At 42.6% G+C, this 26283-nt stretch overlaps 1 protein-coding gene across 2 annotated transcripts in view; it reads right to left on the bottom strand.

Annotated features, from left to right (window-relative positions):
* The window catches only part of slc52a3 (solute carrier family 52 member 3), a 53595-nt gene extending 30819 nt beyond the window's left edge, over positions 1 to 22776 (bottom strand). The window contains exon 1 of one of the 2 annotated variants that reach the window (XM_048549734.2): positions 22652 to 22776. The gene's annotated coding sequence lies outside the window, so the exon portion shown is untranslated. Of the gene's footprint in view, positions 1 to 212; positions 302 to 22651 lie in introns of those variants that run through there. The other variant, XM_048549733.2, reaches the window with a different exon arrangement.
* Positions 22777 to 26283: the final 3507 nt, after the last annotated feature.

Here is a 26283-nt window from a genome sequence, read left to right on the forward strand (position 1 = left end):
CAATGTTGTTTGACAATACTCTTGCAGGATGCTTTGGGATGTTTAGCCAAATTAAAAGTGCTATAGAAATGAAAGTTCTTTTGCTGCTAAAAGGCTATGCTACACATTATGCAGCTGTAAAGGTCTAACGAATCTGAAGCAGTATCCGGAAATTATAAAAATACAGAGAGAACCCAAACATTCAGAGACCTCTCCCTGAGAGAGCTTCTTACCTGCAAATAGAATAGGCCAAGTTCCTGTAATCTTAGTTTGAAGGATAACTGAGACTGTACGCTGCTTAGAAACCAGTTCACAAGGGCACAGCTCCAAAATACAGCCCCCACAACTGCTTTGGCCAATAGCACTACCCTCTAACATTACTTTGTACTTTGGCTATATTCCAACAGATATTCTGTACTGGTATGATTAAGGTGTGTTTTATGAGTTGGACGCAACAGAATGAAATGTATTAATCTCTATGTTTCACTTGCACATTAACTTCCATAAAGTTAACATTTTTCTTTTTCCTGAATGCAGTTATGCCTAAAAGTTACGAACAGCCCCCCAATCCACAAGCAAATCATTTTGCATAAACTTATACCCTTCTTAGTTCCAGAATATTCTCATTCTGAGAGAATAATTTGAACTAGATAGCATAAAAATACAGAGTGGTTGTAATTTAATGTTCAACACATTGAATTATGAAATAATTGGAAATAAGCAGCTTTCAGTGAGAGTTTGAATGTATTCTGCAAATTTTTCTTGAGTTTCAATTGAAACAACAGTGCCCTCCTTGGATCACAGCACCACAATATAATTCACAAGATCAGGTCAGTCAGGAGTATATTCAGAAAAGATAGATGTGCATTTCTGATTTTCCATGACCCTACAATGCCTCACAACCAAGGAAATAAGTTGCAGACATTGTTGAAATGTAGCAATCACAGCTGCCACCTTGCACACTGCCAGTCCTCAGGAATAGCAATATTATACGTTTTTTTCGTTGTGATAATTGAAAGACAATTTTGGCCAGGGCTTGGGGAATAATTTGTCTGCTTTTATTCAAAATAGCTCCATGGCAGCTTTTGCGCCCACTTGGGAAAACCTTGGGTAAATAACATTAACCATAAAGCAGTCACACAGAGTTCCAATAGACGGCCAGCTTAGATTTTTGGAATTAAGTCTTAAGGCAGGAGGCGAACCCACAAACTTTGACCTGAAAAGTTGGTGTATTACAAATTGAACCATGGCTGTACTTTTCTCAACTCAAGAATACCTTGTAATATATTACCATTACATATTGTTACATTTTACTCGTTAATGCAGGTTCAGATAAGTTTCATCATTTGAATGAATGAATAAATTGAGCTTATTGTCACATGTACTCAAAGGAGTACAGGGAAGGGTTTTTGTCACTGCATTACAGGGCCACCTCACTTTCAAAGGTACCTGGTTCCAGATACTTAAGATCAAATTCTTAGGAAATGTAGAAAAGTAAAGAAAGAAATAATCCAGCATTATAGGTCAATGGAAAAAATTATAAAAATAAAGTAAATGCTTCAGAATATCACTCTTTCCCACCCTGTCCATGTCATTACTGAGCCTCCACCATCTCATCACTACCTGCACTCGACCCACCAACGCTGAAGTTGTCCCACTTGAGGTGTCATCTCTTCACCACTAGGCCCACTTCACTAACGCCACTGAACCCACACTCACCCCATAACCAAGAGTCCCGGATTCCGCTGCCCGGCCCCTACTGGGCCACCAGTCCCACTTAAGCTGCAGATGCAGTTTTGCCAGCGCCGCCATCTTGGACTGTCCACTGCTGTAGGTGCCACCATCCCCAATTGCTGGAGGAGTCACCGGTCCCGAACGCCAGGGGAAGAATCCTGCTGCCGTGACCGCTGTCCCCAAATGCCAGGAGAACAACACTCGCTGCCATAGGCCCCGAATGGAATGGGAATGTCTCTCATCACCCACAGAAGCCACGACCATCATTCTGCTTGCGCCAGTGCTGCCAACCAACCCGAATCGGAAAAGAAAAAGAAGATAGCAAAAAAAAAGGAAAATAAAGCAAAAGAAAAGGGAAGAAGCAAAAGTAAAATAAAGAAGGTTTTCAGTTGGAAGAAAATGGCTCTGGGCAAGAGCCTGCAGGCAACCCTGTCACTCTCCCGCCATCTGGCACTGGATGCTTGGTCTTCTCTTTATCTCACCCTCACCTTGATTCTGCTCAAACTCGGGGGAGGGTCAGTTAGCTCACATAGCAAGACAGCTGGTTGGTAACGTACAGTGATGCCAATAGTGTGGGTTCAATTCCTGTGCCAGCTGCGGTTACCATAAATGTCCCACTTTCTCAACCTTGCCCCTTGCCTGAAAGATGGTGAAACCACCATCACTTATCTCTCTCTGATGAGAGAGCATGATTTGATCTGCTCAGACTGGCAAATTTACCTTTATGTGTAAATTCTATTGCCTTCAAAGTGATCTTTCAAGCAATTAAATCATAATGTTGCCTGATAAGGCATTACTCTCATGTTCAGATATGAATCAGGGAAGTATGCATGAAGCCTACCTAAGTCAAGATTGTATTTCGTAATGACGTAAATAAAAGGAGCATGAATAGGTCATTCAAACCAGCTCCACCATTCAACTAGATTACTCCTGATCTTCTATCTCAATGTCATTTTCCTGCACTATAGATACATCCCTTGTAATTAGTGTCTAGAAATCAGTTAATCTCCATTGACAGCATGCATGCTGGTTCATTTTTAAATGGAGCCTACTGGGCTAAAATCTATACTGCAGCTCACATGATGTGCAAGTTTACTCTGGAGCAGTTACATAGCTATGAAGAGAGACTGGAGATAGTCATATTGTTTTCTTTGGAGCAATGGAGGCTGAGAGGGAGTGGATAGAAAGCAGCTTAGTCGAAGGGTCAATAAGGTGAAAGGAGGTTTTGAGGGGATTTGAGGAAGATGTTTTTCACGCAGAAGGTGATGGGTATCTGGAATGCATGGCCTGGGAAGATACTTTAGGTGGGAAACCTCGCAACCTTTAAAAAGTACTTGCATGAGCACTTGAAATGCCATAAGGCTGTGGGCCAAATGCTGGAAAGTGGGACAAGTACAGATTTGGGATGCCTAACCTGAAGAAGTTACCCTCCTCCCTCCAGACCAACCTCAGGGAATCTCTCTCCCACTGCAACTCTCTTGTCTCCATCTTCAGTCCGCCTCCCCCTCTCTCCCTATTTATTCCAGAACGCTCACCCCATCCCCATCTCTGATGAAGGGTCTATGCCCGAAACGTCAGCTTTTGTGCTCCTGAGATGCTGCTGGGCCTGCTGTGTTCATCCAGCCTCACATTTTATTGCCAAGTATAGATTTAACGTAGTTTTCGCTGGACAGGCTTGATGGATTAAAGGGCATTTTCTGCACTGTTTGATTCTGTGATTCCAATTCCTCTGGTGGAATTTCTCACCTAGCGAGTTTTGAGAAGATTTGTAGTTAAGGTTGAGGCTTTGGATGTGAGTTTGCTCGCTGAGCTGGAAGGTTAGTTTTCAGACGTTTTGTCACCATTCTAGGTAACATCATCAGTGAGCCTCCGACGAAGCGCTGGTGTTATGTCCCGCTTTCTATTTATCTGGTTAGGTTTCCTTGGGTTGGTGATGTCATTTCCTGTTCTTTTTCTCAGGGGATGGTAGATTGGCTCCAAGTCAATGTGTTTGTTGATGGAATTCCGGTTGGAATGCCATGCTTCCAGGAATTCTCGTGCATGTCTCTGTTTGGCTTGTCCTAGGATGGATGTGTTGTCCCAATCAAAGTGGTGTCCTTCCTTATCTGTATGTAAGGATACGAGTGATAGTGGGCCATGTCGTTTTGTGGCTAGTTGATGTTCATGTATCCTGGTGGCTAGCTTCCTGCCTGTTTGTCCAATGTAGTGTTTGTCACAGTTCTTGCAAGGTATTTTGTAGATGACATTCATTTTATTTGTTGTCTGTATAGGGTCTTTTAAGTTCATTAGCTGCTGTTTTAGTGTGTTGGTGGGTTTGTGGGCTACCCTGATGCCAAGGGGTCCAAGTAGTCTGGCAGACAAACACTACATCGGACAAACTGGCAGGAAGCTAGCCACCAGGATACATGAACATCAGCTAGCCACAAAACGACATGATCCACTATCACTCGTATCCTTACATACAGATAAGGAAGGACACCACTTTGATTGGGACAACACATCCATCCTAGGACAAGCCAAACAGAGACATGCACGAGAATTCCTAGAAGCATGGCATTCCAACCGGAACTCCATCAACAAACACATTGACTTGGAGCCAATCTACCATCCCCTGAGAAAAAGAACAAGAAATGACATCACCAACCCAAGGAAACCTAACCAGATAAATAGAAAGTGGGACATAACACCAGCGCTTCGTCGGAGGCTCACTGATGATGTTACCTAGAATGGTGACGAAACGTCTGAAAACTAACCTTCCAGCTCAGCGAGCAAACTCACATCCAGAATTTCTCACCTATTAGTTCCATGGACTTTTAGTTAGAGGCCTCATTGAAACTGTTACGCTTGCAGAGGCACTAACTGCCCTCATCTAACTCCTAAAGTAATCAATGGATTTTGACCAGAGTCATAGAACCATACCATGCTAACCTAATTGCGTCATCAAATATCACAGATCCAAAAATGCTATGGTCTTTGAATAATTTTAACTGTACATTTCTGGACTCTTAGAATCCCTACTGTGTTGAAACAAGCCATTCAGCCCATTGAGTCCACACCATCCCTCCAAAGAGCATCCTACAGACATCCACCCCTATACCTATTCATGTAACTTGGCATTTCCCATGGCTTATCCACCTAGCCTACACATCCCTAGACACTATGGGCAACGTGGTGTGGCCAATCCACCCTAACCTGCACACCTTTGGACTGTGGGAGGAAATCAGAGCAAACCCAAGCCAACACAGGGAGAATATGCAAATTCCACACAGATAGTCGCCCGAGAGTGGAATCAAACCCAAGTTCCTGGTGCTGTGAAGCAGTATTGCTAACCACTGAGCCACCCAACTATCTTGCCTTAGACTGTTTTTAACAGCAGGAAAAAGAACAGCTAGCAGGGCTCCGTGCTAACAGCTAAATTTGTTTCAAATCCATATTTCCTTGAAACCTACTTGTGGAAAGTTTTGTATTTGATTGGAAATCAAACCTTTAAATACTAAGGTCATCACCAGCTTTGAAGGAATCTTGCAGCTCTTACTGTGAGCCATCTAGACATGTTTGAACTTGTAACTCACGAGTGAAAGAGCTGCCACTGGGCTCAAATATTCATAGAACATAGAACATTACAGCACAGTACAGGCTTTTTGGCCCTCGATGTTGCGCCGACCTGTCATACTGATCTCAAGCCCATCTAACCTACACTATTCCATGTACGTCCATATGCTTGTCCAATGACGACTTAAATGTACCTAAAGTTGGAGAATCTACTACCGTTGCAAGCAAAGCGTTCCATTCCCTTACTACTCTCTGAGTAAAGAAACTACCTCTGACATCTGTCCTATATCTTTCACCCCTCAATTTAAAGCTATGCCCCCTCGTGCTCGCCGTCACCATCCTAGGAAAAAGGCTCCCCCTATCCACCCTATCTAACCTTCTGATTATTTTATACGTTTCAATTAAGTCACCTCTCAACCTTCTTCTCTCTAATGAAAACAGCCTCAAGTCCCTCAGCCTTTCCTTGTAAGACCTTCCCTCTGTACCAGGCAACATCCTAGTAAATCTCCTCTGCACCCTTTCCAAAGCTTCCACATCCTTCTTATAATGCGGTGACCAGAACTGTACACAATACTCCAAGTGCGGCCGCACCAGAGTTTTGTACAGCTTCACCATTACCTCTTGGTTCCGGAACTCGATCCCTCTATTAATAAAAGCTAAAACATTGTATGCCTTCTTAACAGCCCCGTCAACCTGGGTGGCAACTTTCAAGGATCTGTGTACATGGACACTGAGATCTCTCTGCTCATCTACACTGCTAAGAATCTTACCATTAGCCCAGTACTTTGCCTTCCGGTTACTCCTACCAAAGTGCATCACCTCACACTTATCCGCATCAAACGCCATTTGCCACCTCTCAGCCCAGCTCTGCAGCTTATCTATGTCTCTCTGCAACCTACAGCATCCTTCATCACTATCCGCAACTCCACCGACCTTCGTGTCATCTGCAAATTTACTAACCCATCCTTCTACGCCCTCATCCAGATCATTTATAAAAATGACAAACAGCAGCGGACCCAACACCGACCCTTGCGGTACACCACTAGTAACTGCTCTCCAGGATGAACATTTCCCATCAACTACCACCCTCTGTCTTCTTTCAGCAAGCCAATTTCCGATCCAAACTGCTATATCTCCCACAATTCCATTCCTCCGCATTTTGTACAATAGCCTATTATGGGGAACCTTATCGAACGCCTTGCTGAAATCCATATAAACCACATCAACCAGTTTACTCTCATCTACCTGTTTGGTCACCTTCTCAAAGAACTCAATAATGTTTGTGAGGCACGACCTTCCCCTCACAAAACCATGCTGACTATCCCTAATCAATTTATTCTTTTCTAGATGATTATAAATCCTATCCCTTATAACCTTTTCCAACACTTTACCAACAACTGAGGTAAGGCTCACTGGTCTATAATTACCAGGGTTGTCTCTACTCCCCTCCTTGAACAGGGGAACCACATTTGCTATCCTCCAGTCATATGGCACTATTCCTGTAGACAATGACGAGTTAAAGATCAATGCCAAAGGCTCGGCAATCTCCTCCCTGGCTTCCCAGAGGATCTGAGGATAAATCCCAACGGCCCAGGGGACTTATCTGTCTTCACCCTCTGTAGGATTTCTAATACCTCTTCCTTGTGAACCTCAATCCCAACTAGGCTAGTAGCCTGTATCCCAGTATTCTCCTTGACAACATTGTCGTTTTCTAGAGTGAATACTGTTGAAAAATATTCATTTAGTACTTCCCCTATCTCATCTGACTCCACACACAACTTACCACTATTATCCTTGATTGGGCCTAATCTTACTTTCATCATTCTTTTATTCCTTAAATACCTGTAGAAAGCCTTAGGGTTTACCCTGATCCTATCCGTCAACAACTTCTCATGTCTCCTCCTGGCTCTTCTGAGCTCCCTCTTTCGGTCTTTCCTGGCTACCTCGTAGCCCTCAAGTGCCCTAACTGAGCCTTCACATCTCATCCTAATCAAATCCAAGTTCCTGGTGCTGTGAAGCAGTATTGCTTACCACTGAGCCACCCAGCTATCTTGTCTTAGACTGTTTTTAACATCAGGAAAAAGAACAGCTGGCAGGGCTCCATGCTAACAGCTAAATTTGTTTCAAATCCATATTTCTTGAAACCTACTTGTGGAAAGTTTTGTATTTGATTGGAAATCAAACCTTATATACTAAGGTTTAATATCAATTCAAATATTCATGTGAATTAAAGTTACTGGAAAAGCTCATCAGATCTGGCAGCATCTGTGAAGGAGAAAACAGAGTTAACGTTTCGGGTTCAGTGGCCCTTCTTCAGAACCCACTCTGAGGAAGGGTCACCGGACCTGAAACATTAATACTGCCAACATGTGGTTGGTTAGAGAGCTGCCTGTCACCAGCCTTATGTTCAGACTGGGTCGACTTAGTTTAAAGTAGCAGTGAAAAATCATTAGGTAGTCAAATGAGATGAGACTATTGTCTTTCATAAGATGTAGTTGATTGCATGATAACTATCAAATGTAAGTTGCATTAGTAAGATAGACATTGTGACTATGACAATTTGGAGATGTAGAAAAATGGGTTTGAGACCCCAACATGGTCTGCCTTTTCCCGAACTAATTTATTGCGATTAGGTAGACCTTAAAGCAATTTGCCGCACTAAATGTTTCAGAACCATTCAACTATTATTAACTATACATTAACTATTCAACAACCAGCCCCAAGCTTATTTTTTAAAATGTAATTAGCATCTATATATTCACCGAGTCTCTGATTTTCTAAATTTAACTACTCTATTTCACAGCTCTTCCAGTTTGAGTTCTCTTTTGACTTGAAAGATCTGTAGGCCTTTAGACTGAAGTCCGTTGACCTGGATTCTATTTTTTTCATTCCCCACACTATCAGCGTACAGCAGTAGTACTTATATTTTCCCCCCAACACCCATGTTGTGTGTATACATCTGCAGTGGTCAAAAATCCCACAACACCAGGTTATAGTCCAAAAGGTTTATTTGCAGACACAAGCTTTCAAGTCTCATTTGAGTCTCACTTCAGGTGTCAATGAGAGGGGTGGCATCAGACACAGAATTTATAAGCAAAAGATCAAAGGGTCATTGTCTGACCTGAGATGTCAACTCTGTATACAGATAAAACCTTTAGTTATCTTGGGGCAGCGACTTGAAAGAAATTCTTGAATTTGCATATTAATCCTTCCCAACACATTAAAGATTCAACAGCCAACTTTGAATGTTCAAATTATTCACATCAGTTCAGTGACATTTGATCTCTTGCTTATAAATTCTGTGTCTGATGCCACCTCTCTCACTGACAGCTGAAGAAGGAGCGAGACCCCAAAAGCTTGCATCTTCAAATAAACCTGTTGGACTATATCCTGGGGTTTTGAGATTTTTGACCTTGTTCACCCCAGTCCAACACGAGCACCTCCACATCATATATCTGCAGTGACTTAGTAAAGACACCTCTGTGCAAATAATTTTATTCAGTATTTCCACTACCAGGATAAACACTTGTGAGGCCAGTGGACCAGTAACAAGCAAAGCCCAATAAGGGTGATAATAAAATGTGAGGCTGGATGAACACAGCAGGCCCAGCAGCATCTCAGGAGCACAAAAGCTGACGTTTCGGGCCTAGACCCTTCATCAGAGGATGCTAACTTGTTGACCTGGATTCAATTCTTCTCAAGTGATCTGTAAATCATTTTCCACATTGTCCACATGTCCCAGTTAGGCTCACCCAATCAATTATTGGCGGATGATTGGTCTGTAAGGAGACAAGGTTCCTGTAGTTACTTTGTTCATTTCCTTCAACTGTGCAGACAATATCGATTCACTGGTGAGTGGTCACTTCTTGAGCTATCAAACCTTTCCGTTTAAGATTGTACATCCATACCTATCCAAGTGTGTCAACCATCATGCACAATATATCTACTAGTTTTTATGTTATATATCCATTGAAGCTGTACTTTGTTTCATTTCGTGTCAACTTATTTTCATAAGCAATTTCTCTCTCATTTGCACTCTAGTCACCTGCTCCTGGTTCCCAAAAAGAAATCCCGATCGTCCTGCCAATAACTAGTTTTCACTACATCATATGGCTTACTTTTTGATCGGATGCTCTCCTTGACCACGTTTGTTATCTGTGGATGGCTCTGTCTTCTCATTGAGTTCTTCTTTTTGATCGGAATAAGGTTTTGCTGAATATTGTGAAATATTTACTTCAATGTCTGCCACTGCTCATCTTCTGACTTTCCCTTTAGTCTATTTTCCCAGGATACTTCGGGCATCTCTTTCTTAATACCTCAATAATTGCCCTTAAGTTTGAGGTCCAACCTGCACTCCCTCAAACTGAATTTGAAAATCTACCCTGTTACGATGCTATCTACATTTTTGAGAAGATTTGTAGCTCGGGTTGTGAATGAGCTTGTAGACTTGCTCGCTGAGCTGGTGTATTTGGTTGCAGATGTTTCGTCACCCTGCTGGATAGCATCATCCACGCACCTCCATTCAGTGTTCTGTCCCACTTGTTATTTATATGCCTTGGCTTGCCGGGGTGTTTGGCATCACTTCCGGTTCTGTTTTTCAGTGGTTTGTATATCGGATACAGTTCAATGTGTTTGTTGATGCAATACCAGGCCTCCAGGAATTCCCTGGCATGTCTCTGTTTGGCTCATGCTATAATGGATGCATGCGAGAATTGGGCACATCTCTTGGTGGCCAGTTGGTGTTCATGTATCCTTATTGTCAGTTTTCTTGGCCTACATAATGTTTCTCACAGTCCTTGCATGGTATTTTGTATATTACATTGGTTTTATTGGTCGTAGGTATGGGATCCTTTATGTTCATCAGTTGCTGTCGCTGGGTGGTTGTTGGTTTCTGGGCTACAATGATACCTCGGGGCCAGAGTAGACCTGTGGTCATCTCTGATATGTCTCTGATGTACAGTAGGGTGACTGGTGTGTCTGGCTGCATTGTGTCTTCTTGTTGCGCTCTGCCGCAGAGGTAACAGCGGATTATGCTTTTAGGGTATCCATCCCTTTTTAAAATCACAACTAATAAAACCAATGTAATATACAAAATACCATAAAAGGATATCAGTTGCTGTGTTTGTAGTTCTTGCATTATGGTTGTAGCTGGTTCCATTTTAATGATTTAATTTTACTTGAGCAGTTGGGTTACCAAATATCATTCACTTTCTAAATGCACAAAGCCAGGTTGGGCTTCTCATGAGGTAAATGGGTTCAAGGTAGATTTGCTCTAAAGGTGACCTAGAGCATAAGCCATTATGGGTATGGATCAGATACTTATCTGAGCATGCAGGTTACGATGGTAAAGTGTGGGGCGTTGCAACTATGCATACTAAGTTTACATGGTTACATACAGCAGTAAATCATTGAGATAACACATTATCGTAATATAAAATCTAGTAGAATAAAAGAAATTTAGCAATACAGGAAGGAATACATAAATGAGAAATATATACATAAGATAAACTGGAAAATAACCCAGGAGCTTCCTGTATCCTAAGGTTCTTGAACTCGGGCATATTATTGCCCATGGTGATGGTGCCAAGCTGTTGGGATATCTATTTTTTCCTCTACTGATCTTAATGGTTAAAGCTGTGAAATACACTAAAATAAATGCAATTATAACAACAGCCACATGGGAGAGGAGTCAAGTTCATGGTGGATCTGAATATTTGTGTCCCAGTTCCAGTTGTCATCCCATCAATTAGTAATAATTAGTAATCTCGTTTACTTCAACCTGTTGTTTTTCAGTGTGTTGTGCCCCATGAGTGAAAGTTTGGTGGGCGCTCATTAATTGTGTTCCGACTTCATCTAGCTTCTCCGGTAGGAATTTTATCCACGTGTCATACTTCTCAAAGAATTTCCAGAAAGAATCTCTCAGTTCATCAGCAGTATTGATTGGCATCACTGGTCTCTGATTTAATGCCAGTTAACTCTACAATCCTGCATGCGTAAGTTTAATAGGGATTGAAACAAAATGTGGTGCAAGTGGAATCCCAGGGCTGATAGCTATCGAGTGAGGTTGTATATAGTATTCTCCCTCTCACCTGTATGAGGCCTGTGTGATGTCAGTCCTTAGGCTCTTGGCTGTACCATACAGTCTAAATCACTGTTTGTTTCAAAACCACAGACTGTGTGCTTGTTAGGCTGCACCTGGTAGGGGCAAATGATGGTAGGGTTTGTCTCTTCATATTTGCTTCTAGTGGTGTCTATCAGTGTCTCCCGTCTCTATACTACATTTGGGGGGGTGCCATTGTTAACTCAACTCATCCAAATCCCTTTGTCATCATTCCAATATTTATTTTCATAGAATCCGTAGAGCACAAATAGAGGCCATTCAGTCCATCAAGTCTCACCAATCCTCCAAAGAGAACCCACCTATACCCACTCCCCACCCTTATCCATGGCATTAACCATGACTAATCTACCTAACCTACACACTCCTAAATGCGTTGGGGCAAGTTATTATGGTCAATCCACCTAAGCTGCACGTCTCTGGACTAAACAATATGTTAATTAAATGTTATTTAATGATTTTTAGTGAATCAGAATGGAGTCAAGTCGTTAATATGGTAAGGTGGCATGTTGGTAGGGGTTGTGGTGAATGGTGGTAATCAGATCTAATTGAGTCCAGAGTGGGAGATAACAAAGTGTGGAGCTGGATGAACACAGCAGGCCAAGCAGCACCTCTGCTCGGCCTCCAGCATCTGCAGTTCCCATTATCTCTTGGTCAAGAGTGGGGTAGAGTGTTAAGTCAGAAGGGTCGTATTGAAAGGCAGTAAAATCGTATTGGATTGGGTCCCAAGAGAGGTGTGGTAGGGGCACTGCCAAGAATTCTGCAGCTTGGGGACCTCTGTTCCACTGCTCAGACACTGGCACTTTAACTGGATGACAAATGATTCCAGACACGTTTCATCTTCTGGTCTGGCTGGGGACTGAAGCAAGGAAACATCTCCTCTTTGAGGGTACGGTGCCACGTGAACAAGTTTAACATCCACAATGCAAAGGCGTCAACAAAAAGGTAGAAATCTAGAATTTAAAAGTTGGAAAGTTAGATTCTCGACATGGACTCACATGTCTGTCAGGTGTCGAAGGAGATAACCCTATTGGAGGCATATGAAGAAAGGACAGATTACTGAAGAAGCTGACACACAGGTTCCTTGCTGAGGTCCCAATTTTGGGTTGTACAGGATCTGAACTGTACCCCACCCTCCTTTCTTCGGCTTGCTGAAGAAGAAGTATGGAGTCCGTCATTAGCTCACTGGGGCCCTGAGCAGATGACAGAACCTTTGTCTCAACTCCAGAGAGCATCAGCGTCCAAAATCTTCCAATGAATCTTCTAGTTTCTATTTGCAGAATGTTCTTGCAGCATTACAATATTAGTTTCCAGTGTGCCTCCAAGTTAGAGTCTGAACTGCACAAGTGCAAGTGGATCTGCAAAGTGGTCTGCAATAAGCAATTATGAGTAAAGTTATGAAAGTCCTGAGATGCTGGCAGACTGGGGCCATATCAGTCTGCTGCAGCTTGCACTTTCTAACAACGTAGAAATCCTTACAGCGGAACCAGTTAGGTAAAATAGTATGCCTTAGAAATTGGAGTTGGGTCTGCATGGGAGGCAGGAACTGGATTGGAAGGCTAAGGGTGCAGGAATCTGAAGGCATGACTCTGCATAATACATTCCATGTCATCCCTTCCCTCCACTGTGCAAAAATCACAAGATTGGACAGTATGATTTTAAAAATAGAATGCAATTCATTATAATCATTACATTGATAGAGTTGTTTGTTGAAGAGCTTCTTGTTCAGTTTAAGAGCAAATGCATTGAAAATGTAACACTTTATCAACATGAGTGGTAAAATTTTATTCAGAAACATACATATTCAAAATGTAGGAAAATGTTCAAAATACATAACCACCCACCAACATTTTAAAAACTTCAATAAAAGCATATCCAAACCAGCAACTATTCAAAAACTTTAAATGCAACAAACAAATTATCATGCAAAAAAATTTATAAATGTATAAACAACTCTATAAACTGCATCCTTGGAAGATAAGGAAGAGAAGATGGAGGAGGTAAAAGAGACTGGAAAGTAACAACTCTTTACATTATTCACTCAAAATTAATTTCAATCAATTAGATTCATGCAGTAATTGAGTTAATTTGTGTTTGGATCAGATTAAAAACTTTCTTTATGTTTAAATTGAACCTTGTATTTTGCAAAATTTACATTCCATTTTCTTCAATGAAGTTTAGATGGAATTTTGATTCATAAATTAAATTTGGAAACACAGGCATAAATTACGCTCAATTGCCTGATTGTGTCCAAAGTGAAAAATGGGCCCAATTCACTCGTAAGAATAGGACTGGCATGGCCTAAGGCCTGGCCTGTTGTTCCTTGACTGCACTGAATGTGCTTCCAGACAGTTTCTCCTTCCTCCCACTTGGAATTGTGTTTTTAACAAAGAAGAAAAAAGATTTTCAATGCTTGTTTTTGAGGATGATGAAAGGAGTGCAATTTTATGGTATTTGTAGCTGAGACAGGCCATTCAGCCTAATTGTATCAGTGTTTATGCTCCACACAACCCTGCTTCCAATCTACTTCATTTAACTGTTTCAGCATAACCAGCCATTCCTTTCTCCCTCATCTCCTTTCTCCACTGAATGCATTCACGACAAAGAGCAGATGTCTCTTCACCTGCCACTAAATGCACTTCAGGTAGATTGAGGCCCATGGCAATCAATTGTCTGTGTGTCTCTCACACAGAAACAGATGCAATAGTAAAATCAGCTGCATGGAAGTTAAATGAAAATGCAATATCTGACTAAGACTGAACATGCACTGCCTGAGAAACTCGGGAAATGGAACTCACTCCAAAAAAAATTCCATCTCAATGAAAGTGGTTCCAAAATATGACCCAGGCCCCTCGAATGGAACGCCAAGACCCACAATTTTCCCTTTTACAGACAGCAGGCTCAACAGGTCCACTGGTAACAGGCTAGTGTCTTAACAGCTGGGCCCTTTTCCTCTCATCTCAAACTTATCTCAAGAGCCTACAATTTGTTATTCCTTGTGGCTATGGAGTTACTGGATTCTATAATCCATGTCATGTATGACCTTTTAAAAAATAAATCCCACCATCACATGTATACAAAGGTAGATGATGCAAAAATAATTAGCACTGGAAGAGACAAGGCACTAGATGGCTGAAATAACAAAGTGTGGAGCTGGATGAATACAGCAGGCCAAGCAGCATCTTAGGAGCTTCTGTGCTCCTAAAATGCTGCTTGGCCTGCTGTGTTCATCCAGCTCCACATTTTGTATCTCAGATTCTCCAGTGTCTGCAGTTCCTATTATCACTAGATGGCTAGAAGTTAGCTCCAATCTTTTGCCAATCTGTGCAGATATATTTACAGTGGACAAGAACACACATGAGTACAAAGGGTTCAGGCTTAAGTATATCCTTTCTGTTTACTCCTGGGGCCAGTAGTTAGCCCACCCATTGGGTAATCAAAATATTGTTCACTTGTTGAAAAGATTTGGTTTCTAATCCCATTCAATAACTGTGGGGATCGGTCTTTGTGGCCAGATGTGAACGACATGAAGAATCATCACATGTGAAATGATGTGTGATATGATCTTGTAGTTCAGTGATAGGAATTACAGTCTTGTGGTTGGATACCAGAGGATTGCAAATGCTCCTCCATAACAATGTGTACCAGTTGAGGCCTCCAAAAGCAAATTTTCGGAAGATGATAATGCTGAACATATATTGGGTTGGATTTTCCAAACAATGGGAATCTTACGCAAATTATTTTGTGTTTTAAGCAACAAAACAGCTCTGCATTTCTGACAGAAGATTCTGCCATAAGATCATGGGAACTTGGGGCTGTCCATAAAAGTGTCCATCACTGATTAGGTGTCCCACAGGATTGTGTGGTTGGATTAGGGGGTAAGACAGTGAATACTTTGCATTTGATTGCTATAACACAAAATGCATTTAAAAAGCTGCATTTCTTTATAAAGCCAGAGGGGGTGACATTGATTTAGCCTCTGAAACCAGATTCGGGGAAGATCCTTTGAACTGTCTCCCTGCATAAACCAGTTTCTGGTGGAAGCAACGTCTTTCACTTGCCTGAACCCTGCCTGCCTCCTGAGCCTTTGTCCCGGGTCAGACAATAGGTCACCAGGTGGTAATGGGATGCAGTGCCAGGTTGTTAGGGGTCCTTGGTTGGTAGGGTACAGTGGTTGGAATAGTGACATGTGGATAGGCAGTATGGTGCCACATGTACATAGTGCAAGCTGTCAAGGCAGCCAGGATGTTGCAGCTTTTAGGATAGATCAGGGTGTGTAAGATATCAGGTCCAGGAGAAAGCAGTCTAGAGGGGTTGTTGGGTGCTAGCGGACGGCAGAGAAGATGTTTTGCGCTGGGCCCGGGGATTGGGAGGGCTATAAGGTCTCGAGAGGGAGAAGTTCAGATCTAAAGCACTAGAAGGGGTGCCGCAGTAGGAGAAGGGGGTTGCTTGGTCCAGACATGTCTGTGAGGTTCCCGCTTCAGGACTGGGAGTGTCAGGGCTGGTGCAGGGAAGCGGTGGGCAGGTCCAGCAATGGAAGAGAGCGGGGACTGGGTCCAAGCTGTCATGTCTCGTGCACATAGTTTGGGAGTTGTCAGGTTTGATGGTGGAGGGGTGTGTCAGATCCCACACTGGAGGGGGACAGAGTCGGGTTTGATGGTGAAGAGAGTGTAAAGGGCCTAGAAGAGGTATAGTTGGGGGTGTGTAAGATAATTTGGGAGCCAGTTAAATATTTACCCAGGAGTTAGACCAAGTATTTCATAGGCTTACTTTTCTCTGAGGTTACTAACTTCAGCAGTCCCTCTGAATTCTACAGTTTAAATAGATACTTTCAGAGGGTTCCAGGCATACAGGAACTGACCAGAGGAATCCATATATTTCCTTTAGAGCCTATGACGGGGATTCTGCAAGGTTCCCATTCGCTGTTCCCACCTACACTGGAAGAACGATGATCTTGGTGACAGAAAATCCTCACTATTACTTGGAAATTCTGTAGCAGTAAGCAAAATTCATTTAGTGAAAGCACTGCAGTAATTTATCAGATTAGGAATTGAGAGTCTTTTGCAATGAAACATGCAAACATCGGCTTAAGTCCAACACACAGGGGTTACTAAAGAATGGGACTGGGAATGATGAATTTTGCAAGGTTTTGTTGAATTTACTGAGTTTTACAATGAGTAATCTTGACTTATACTGCATACTTTTTATTGTAGTTACTTGTATGCATAAAGCACGTGTGCTGAGTTCATTGGCATTTAGAGTGCAAAACCATCTGCTTTAAGAATTTTTTTTTAAGCCCTGAATATACCTAGTACACCTCAAGTGATTCACCCATGTAAGGTCCAGATGAAATTCCAGTCAAAGTAAAATGTGGCCTCAAACCCATGAAAGCAATTACTCAATTTAAACTGAATTTTCACTTACCCCGGATCATCACTCTGGCGCACCATCTAAAATGCCCAAATCCAACTTTAATCTGGACAATGTCAGGACTTAATGCAATAACCATCTGTCACCAATCTCCAATTACCTTCAATTCAGTAATCAGTTATCACTGGACCATGGACTGTTCAATAATCACCACAACTATATTCACATATCAGACACCACCAAAGCAATTAATCTGACCAAATGGGCCTTTTCCTAAATGTGTAGAAAGAGGCACCGTGACGATTTCAGTCAGTTTCTCCAAGGTTCACCGACCAAAATTCAGTTTGTAATATATATTTACCGTATGCTGAATAGAACCTCTGAAGCAATTAACACGTCTATTATACAGGCTTACTCCCTCACTGAGCAATATAGTACATAGCTATGTGTCCCTTCAAATTTAGGTTCTTATGTATGAGAGGTTACTTTTCATTTAAATGAGAAAATAGTCAGAGCTATTTCCAGGTGTGAAAGCTCTAAAGGCCAGGTACTGGGGTGACCAGGTGATCCCACATGAATATAACTCCATCAGAGATAATGGGAACCGTGGATGCTGGAGAATCCGAGATAACAAAGTGTGGAGCTGGATGAACACAGCAGGCCAAGCAGCATCTTAGAGGCACAAAAGCTGACGTTTTGGGTCTAGACCCTTCATCAGAGAGCCCGAAACGTCAGCTTTTGTGCTCCTAAGATGCTGCTTGGCCTGCTGTGTTCATCCAGCTCTACACTTTGAATATAACTCCATTACTGGAATAGAACAAGATATAATAAGTCTCAGGGAATTCCCATTTTCTTTGCTTGAAAAGCTTCACCTTGGGCATGTGGGGACTGACGTGGTGGTGATGGAACTGGGTCAAATCGTCACTTTCACTGTCGCTGCCATTCTGCTCAGAGTGTTACGATGTTGTACAGAGTAAAATCATGAAGGCAGAAAGCTAGAATTTTTTGTAAAAAAAATGATAAAGGAGAACCATGTGTGTTCCCTTTCAGAGATAAAGTGTTTTTCCAACCTGAGAGATTTGTACAGAAAGTGGGTCTGTAAAAAGCTGCAGATTACAGAAAGTTCTAAAGATTGAAACATGTATCAATTGGCTGCGTGATTGAAAATCTTATGCTTGTTTCAATGCTTTGGTAACTTTGGTAGCTTGAATCCGCCAATTAACTTAAGCCAAGCACTCGGAAACTGAAAGTCAGTTGAGTTTACATTTGATAGTATTGACAACCAGGGACCAATCCCAATGTAAGAAATGGACGGGCCATTAAGGGTATAAAAAAGAGGGCATTTGCAAAATTAGTAGAAAGCCAACTACTATTTGAAGGGGTGTGAGCAAACCCTCCACCCGAGTAATGAATACCTCGCTCTCACACAAAATCACTAGGTTCTCTTTAAAAAAATCCAGAGAATGTAATTGGGACAATGGGAAAATAAATGGAGTAACTGAATGTGATGAAAGACAGCACTAAATTACAATGGGTAATAGAATTTGAGCTGTCCTTACAGATAAACAGACCATCGTAAAAGGTACATGGCACTGTTAACTAAGTGTCCTCACAGAAGAAATCACAGAAAAAACGTCCCTCGCAGCAGGTTCAGCAGAATAAAGGCTGGAGAGACAGTGGAGAAGGCAGAGCATTCCAGAAGACACGTTGTGTGTGAACTTTGAGAGACTAAGTTTTAATTTATTGTTTTCTTATTACTTGGATTTATATAAGTGGGACCTGTGTTTATTGGAACAGCATATCAGTAGAATTTAGACCATAAGACCATAAGATATAGGAGTAAAACATTAGGCCATTCAGCCCATCGAGTCTGCTCTGCTATTCAATCATGTCTGATAAGTTTCTCAACCCCATTCTCCTGCTTTCTCCCCATAGTCCTTAAACCACTTGATAATCAAGGACCTATCTATCTCCGTCTTAAATATACTGAATAACCTGCCCTCCACAGCCTTCCGTGGCAGTGAATTCCATTGATTCACCACTCTCTGGCTAAAGGAATTTCTCCTTATCTCCGTTCCAAAATGTCTTCCCTTTACTTTTAGGCTGTGTCTCAGATCCTAGCCTCTCCACCAATGGAAACATCTCCCCAACATCCAATGTACTTTCTCTTTAAAAGCGATCCTCCTAGTTTCTATGTAAAAGCTCCAAGATTGGTGTTTTCTGAAACTTCCTTGGGCAACTTGGTATGTCAATGGTTAGCATTGATGCCTTATAGCACCAGGATCCCGGGTGCGATTCCAGCCTCAGGTGACTATCTGTTTGAAGTCTGCACATTCTCCCAGTGTCTGTGTGGGTTTCCACTGGGTGCTCCATTTTCCTCCCACAGTCCAAAGGTGTGCAGGCTAGGTGGATTGGCCATGGTAAAAGTATGGTTACAGGAATTGTTAGAGGGGTGGTTTTGGGTGGAATGCACTTCGGAGGGTCAGAGGGACTTCAATGGAATGACTGGCCTGGTTCCACACCGTAGGGATTCTATGATTCCTTTCACACAGGTCAATTCATTTACCCTGACCTTGCAGTCATTTTATCCCCATCAAGAACTTTCAATTTGCATCACAAAAGAAGGCAACAGAGAGCTGTCCTTGACCAGTCAATTCCAGCCACAACCTGAATCTGTTGTGTGGCCCCAGATATCCACATCCCCTTCCCAGTGGCCCATCCTGTGATTGTAAAGTAGCAGAGACAAAAGTGTTACACACACATACACCCTGGTCAACCACAGAAGGTCATTGACCTTCTTATGTCACTGCTGGCCATTCCTCTGAACCGTTACGATCATACAGACCTCCGAGCAGGCTGCCCATGTCTGATGGTAAGGCTTCCTCAGCTGTGGGAAAAGAATACCCCCCAGACCTCTCCAGCTCCCCGGACCTTCAGGTCCCAGTTGGGCAAATCCAGTATCACTTTCCTCCTCACTGGCATTTTCTACCAGACTGTCCTTTGGTGAGCAGAGTGGCTTTGGGGTGCCATCGCTTGTTAAGGTGAATGGTAATTTTTTAAAGATGGTGTGGCCACCTGGGGTGCTGAGTCTTTGAAGATATCCGTTGAATAGTGGTTTGTTCCAGGAACAGTGGTTGGTAGATTGAGGTGAGAATCGCTCATGAGCGTCACCATGGGAGTAGTGTCTTTGGTTAATGAAGAAAGTTCAGTAAGATATGATGAGAAAACCCATTGGGCCCCATGGAGAGAAACATGATCAAAGTGACACTTAGCCAAAAAAAAAGTTTTCCATTAGTGGGGAATGAGGTGAGATTTCTCTGAGGGTAATCAATGTTTAACTGTATCTTCTGCATTGGAGGCTAGATTATTGACTATCTGCAAGACTGAATTTGGCTCGTTTTTAATTGACAAATGAGGCAAGGGTAGTAGGAGACAGGCAAGAAAATGAAATGATAGGCCACACCAGATCAGCCACGATACTTGTGAATGGTTGAACAGCTCAATGGGATAATTAGTCTATCTTTGGTCCTCTGTTCTTTTACCCCTCCTCATGATTCAATGAACTTCTCCTTCAGTAGCTATATCATGGCTGGAGGAAGGCTTGATCTTTGCTTGAGAAGATGGAATTTGGCAGAGGAATCAGGAAACTACAGACCTTGGCTGCAGCGGTGTGGTCTGGCAGAGTTAAGGGCAATAGCCCATTTATGAGCCGGTGAATAAGTCCAAATGTTGTCACCCTGAGAGAGGAATTAATTCACTCCAGAGCCACAATCTCTTGATGCCATACACAGTCAAATGCAGCCTTGCTGTCAAGGGCTGTCACTCTCACTTCACCTCATAATTCTTTTGCCCATTGAGTCATCGAGACATGCAGCAGGAGAACAGGCCCTTCAGTCCAACATGTCCATGCCAAAAATCATCCCAAACTGAACCAATCCCACCCTCCTGATCCCAGCCCGTATCTCTCCAAACCTTTACTGGTAAATGTTGTAATTGTGCCCACATCCATTACTTCCTCAGGAAGTTCATTCCAAATGCAAATCGCCCTCTGTGTAAAAAAAAAATTGCCCCTCATGTCTTTTTAAAATCTCTCTCCTCTCATCTTAAAAATGTGTCCCCTAGCCCTGTAATCCCCCATCCTAGGAAGAAAACAGCTACCATTAACTCTACCCATACCCCGCGATGTTTTATAAACTTCGATAACGCCACCTCGCAATCTCCTATGCTGCAGCGAAAGAAGCTCCAGCCTTTCCAGCCTTTCTTTGCAACTCAAACTTTCCATACCTGGCAACATTCTGGTAAATCTCTTCTGAACCCTCTCCAGCTTAATAATATCCTTCCTATAACTGGGCGATCAAAACTGGATACAACATTTCAGAAGAGGCCTCACCAATGTCTTTTACAACCTCAACATGACTTCCCAACTCCTATACTCAAGGGATTGAGAAATGGAGGCAAGAGTGCCAAACGCCTCCTTAACCATCCTGTCGTTATGTGACACAAACTTCACAGAATTATATACTGCGCCACTAGGTCCCTCTGTTCTACAACAATACCAAGGCCATACCGTTCATTGTACAAGCCTTAACCGTGTTTGTTGTACCAAATTACAATACTTCGCATTTATCCAGATTGAACACCATCTGCCATTTTTCAGTCCATTGACCCATTTTTCCAAGATCCCTTTGTAATCCTAGAAAACCCTCTTCACTGATAATGAGAACTGCAGATGCTGGAGATTCCAAGATAATAAAATGTGAGGCTGGATGAACACAGCAGGCCAAGCAGCATCTCAGGAGCACAAAAGCTGACGTTTCAGGCCTAGACCCTTCATCAGAGAGGGGGATGGGGGGAGGGAACTGGAATAAATAGGGAGAGAGGGGGAGGCGGACCGAAGATGGAGAGTAAAGAAGATAGGTGGAGAGGGTGTAGGTGGGGAGGTAGGGAGGGGATAGGTCAGTCCAGGGAAGACGGACAGGTCAAGGAGGTGGGATGAGGTTAGTAGGTAGCTGGGGGTGCGGCTTGGGGTGGGAGGAAGGGATGGGTGAGAGGAAGAACCGGTTAGGGAGGCAGAGACAGGTTGGACTGGTTTTGGGATGCAGTGGGTGGGGGGGAAGACCTGGGCTGGTTGTGTGGTGCAGTGGGGGGAGGGGATGAACTGGGCTGGTTTAGGGATGCAGTAGGGACTGCATCCCTAAACCAGCCCAGTTCATCCCCTCCCCCCACTGCACCACACAACCAGCCCAGCTCTTCCCCCCCACCCACTGCATCCCAAAACCAGTCCAACCTGTCTCTGCCTCCCTAACCGGTTCTTCCTCTCACCCATCCCTTCCTCCCACCCCAAGCCGCACCCCCAGCTACCTACTAACCTCATCCCACCTCCTTGACCTGTCCGTCTTCCCTGGACTGACCTATCCCCTCCCTACCTCCCCACCTACACCCTCTCCACCTATCTTCTTTACTCTCCATCTTCAGTCCGCCTCCCCCTCTCTCCCTATTTATTCCAGTTCCCTCCCCCCATCCCCCTCTCTGATGAAGGGTCTAGGCCCGAAACGTCAGCTTTTGTGCTCCTGAGATGCTGCTTGGCCTGCTGTGTTCATCCAGCCTCACATTTTATAAACCCTCTTCACTGCCTGCTATGCAACCAATTTTGGTGTCGTCCGCAAATTTACTAACCACGCCTTCTATATTCTCGTCCAAATCATTTGCATAAATTGTTTCGTTGAATTCAAATTTCACCATCTGCTGTGGCAAGATCCAAACCTGGGTCCCCAGAACATTTGCTGAGTTTCTGGATTAATAGTCAAGTGATCATTGTAAAGGCCGTTGCCTCCCGAAACAACAGACAATGCCTTGACAACGGCTTTCTGATTCCCTCTCGTGCATGTTGCCACAGACCTGTGCGTACGATGCAGCAGAGACAGTCAGGACTCTCCTGGTTCTCTGTGATAATGTCCAAAAGCCGAAAAAGAAGCACATCTTTCTTTCCTTCTGAGAAAGCGAGACACAGGGCTCTGAAAACTGAGAACTCATTGACCAGAAAACACACAGGCCCACTGATTAATCATTGAATTGTAGATCAACCATTGCTTCACAAACAGCAGTGTGTCATTAGTGCTAACATTTGAAAGGACTGTGTGAGTCACTTAAATCTATCCTTGGAATCTGGACTCTTGATCTCTGGAATTACAGTCTTCCTGACGATATTTTCTCTCTAGTATTTGTGCCAAATGGTCTAATCTGTTTTTGTGTGTATATATGAGCACGTGCGTGAGAATTTAAAGGTATAAAGCTGAGGCTGTGTACTCTGATATTAGAGATCCATTTCTTGTTTGATTAAAGAATAAGTTTGTTTACAGTGGATAGGATTATCCTCTTGTTAATGACAAAATTTGGTGTGGTATATTACTTTTAAACCTCTAACCTGTAAATCAGGGAATCAATGACTCAATTGGATTTTCACACGTTGAAGTGACTTATGGAACAATGGATCTTTTGTATCAGCACACTCTTGATACTTACGATTCCTGTGCTGCACTTTGAGGAACCGTTCAATTTTTGTTACTGTGTGGGGGCTGTTCAACAAATAGGGCGTCGTAGAAATAGCTGCCCATTTCTGACTGGCTGTTTCCATGTGAACAATATCTGCTAAGACAGTGATGACAGAATTCAACTAGCTCTTCATCCAGAACGGTCTGACTGCCTTGGGAAACGGAGGGGCAGCAGGACCTTCTCAGGAGCAGCTTGTGCTGAGTTTGAAACAGAGTGAAATAAACAAGGATTGTCTTCACAGGAAGAAGGTTGGCAAGAAGCTACTGTTAGGGACCATCTACAAATTACTATGAAGTAGGAAAGATTGTATTTTTAAATGAGCTATATTTGGATTAAAATGAGAAAGTTAAGACCAATGCAATAAAGTAAAAAAAAGAAATGTAAGGCAGCTAATGTTAAGCAGTAAAGTAAGGTCTCCAGGATTTCAGGCTCACAGTAGGTGTGTGTAGAGCGAAATACATCCCTAACAAAATGAGTATTCTTTAAAGGAGAATAACTAACAAGCTTCATTTAAATTCCTCCCATACCAGTATCCCTCGTAACCCCATGTACAGGAAGTGCCCAGCTACTGGCTCATATTGCACTGTGGTGAACTTATAGTGCAGCATCCTGATGCTGAGATTAACACGTGCAGCGCTGCTAATATCGAAAGAACATGTGCATGAATAACAACAATTCTCCATCCCTATCCGGCACAAAAATAAAATATATTACAATTCCACGACAGCGGAAACAAATTACCCTCCTCACCTCTGTATTTGCAACATAGTAAAAACTGTATGTTTCAGAGGTTAGAAGGCTGAGAGGGGTTCTGATTGAAATGTATAAAATTCTAACAGTGCTGGATAGACTAATGCAGGGAGGATTTTCCCCATCTTTGGGGCGTGCAGAGCTAGGGGTCACATTCTCGGTGAAAAAGGTCATCCATTTAGGATAAAATGAGGAAACATTTCTTCGCACAAAGGCAGTGAACCTGTGGGATTCTCTGCACCTGAAGACTGTGGAATCTGAGTCACAAATGTAGTGAAGAATGATAATATTTTAATATTAAAGGCATCCAAGGTTATGGGATAAAGTAGGAATATGACATTGAGACAGAGAATTAGCCATGAACATATTGAATGGCAGAGAGATGCAAAGGGATGATAGCCTACTCCTGCTAGTTTCTTTGTTTATCTAGTCAGACCAGGGCTCACATTTCATGCTCAGCAGAAAGCCATGGGTAACCTGGGTGTGACTCAGCTGTATGCTGTCATCATGGGGTGTTGGACTGGTACCACCAGATCCTAAAACCAATGATCAGGCTCCATTACAACCAATAGTCCCATGACTGGGATAAAAGGCAGATGTTCTTCTGTTTCCCAGTGAGTCCCCTGGTATTAATCCTTTTGAATTAGTTTACAGATACCAAGTGTCTGATACAATCAAGTGAAGGGTTTTAGAACAGAAACGTTCAGCTCCACGTCAGGCTGCATTGCAAAGTTCTGACAGTAACACCTACAAGCCTGTGATGTCGGGTGAATCACTTGAAAGTCTTCTGGAAGTGATGTAGAAACAGACAGACAAATACGTCAAGGACCAAACCTTTCAACTAGGAGACATGATCGCAGAATTACTAGTGCACAGAAAGAGGAAAAGCTACGTAATTACATGAAGGAGATAGGAACAGAAGGAAATATTGACTCATTTTCGATGAAGTGGAGGATGTTCATACAGATCACAAATGCATTCATGGATCTATTGGTCCAAATGTCCTTGAGGGAAGAAAATCTGCCATCCTTACCTGGTCTGGCCTACAGGTGACTCCAGACCCACAGAAATGTGATTGATTCTCAATTGCTGTCTGAGCAATTAGGGATTGGCAATAAATGATGGCCCAGCCAACGACGCCCTCATCCTATGAATGAATATAAGAAAGGACTGTTTCTGTGTTATGAACACTTGTAAACATTTTACCCAAGGGCAAGGAAAAATGGAAATCCAGTGGATTCGGGAGAACAGTGTGGTGAGAAAAAGGAAATACTGAAGTAGCTTGAAAAAGACCTACAAAATTGATAGCAATGCTTGTCATCAATATATGAAGAAAAAGATGGGCTATGGTGAAGTTACCATAGTCCCACTTTTCTCATTAGAGAGAGACAACTGGTGGAGAGTTTAACATGAGGGTCACTCCTTCTCAGGCAGGGAGCAATGTTGAGAAGGCAAGCCCTTCACAGTAACCTCAGCTGGTGTAACAATTAAATCCACAGTGTTACCATTGCTCTGCATCACAAACCAGCTGTCCAGCTGACTGAGCTAACCCATGAAAGGCAGTTTAAAATGAGGCCATAATTGTCAATTAGGGAATGACAGACCTGTTAAATGAGCAAAAACGGAAAATACTGGAAATCTTCAGCAGGTCTGGCAACATCTATGAAGAAAGGAAAATGGAGATGGAAATTTGAAATCTTTAAATATTTCTCTCACCACAGACGCTTCCCGACCTTCATTAATTCCACGTGGGAATACTTTCAGCATTTTCTGTTTTGTTTTGCTGTTTTCAGTATTTTGTTTTTGCTCGCCACCTATTTTTAAAATATTTTGCAATGGAGAGTAGCTGTGTAAGAGAGGGCATAACAAGAAGAGAATTACGGAGAGAAGTTAGTGAGTTTCTTATTTTGAAAAACAAAGAGATGTAACATAGGCAAATCACCGAGGCCTGATGCTATCCATTCCAGAATATGAGCATAAATAATTAAAAAATTAAAAATGCCAGAGGCATAATTTTACCAGAAACAAACATCATAACTTTGACTAATTCAAAGAAATTTAATAGCTCCAGGTCCAACAAAATTAGTCAATTTCTCTGAAATGCAGAACCATGAATGTTGCATGATCTTATTCCGGCAATCTAAAATCTCACAGTTTGTTATTGTAGATTTCACAGAGCCAAGAATAACAGCAAGCTGTGTGCCAGGAGAGGTGCCAAGCAGATGGCC

Source organism: Stegostoma tigrinum, chromosome 19, assembly GCF_030684315.1.
Source record: "Stegostoma tigrinum isolate sSteTig4 chromosome 19, sSteTig4.hap1, whole genome shotgun sequence".
Taxonomy (NCBI): Eukaryota; Metazoa; Chordata; class Chondrichthyes; order Orectolobiformes; family Stegostomatidae; genus Stegostoma; species Stegostoma tigrinum.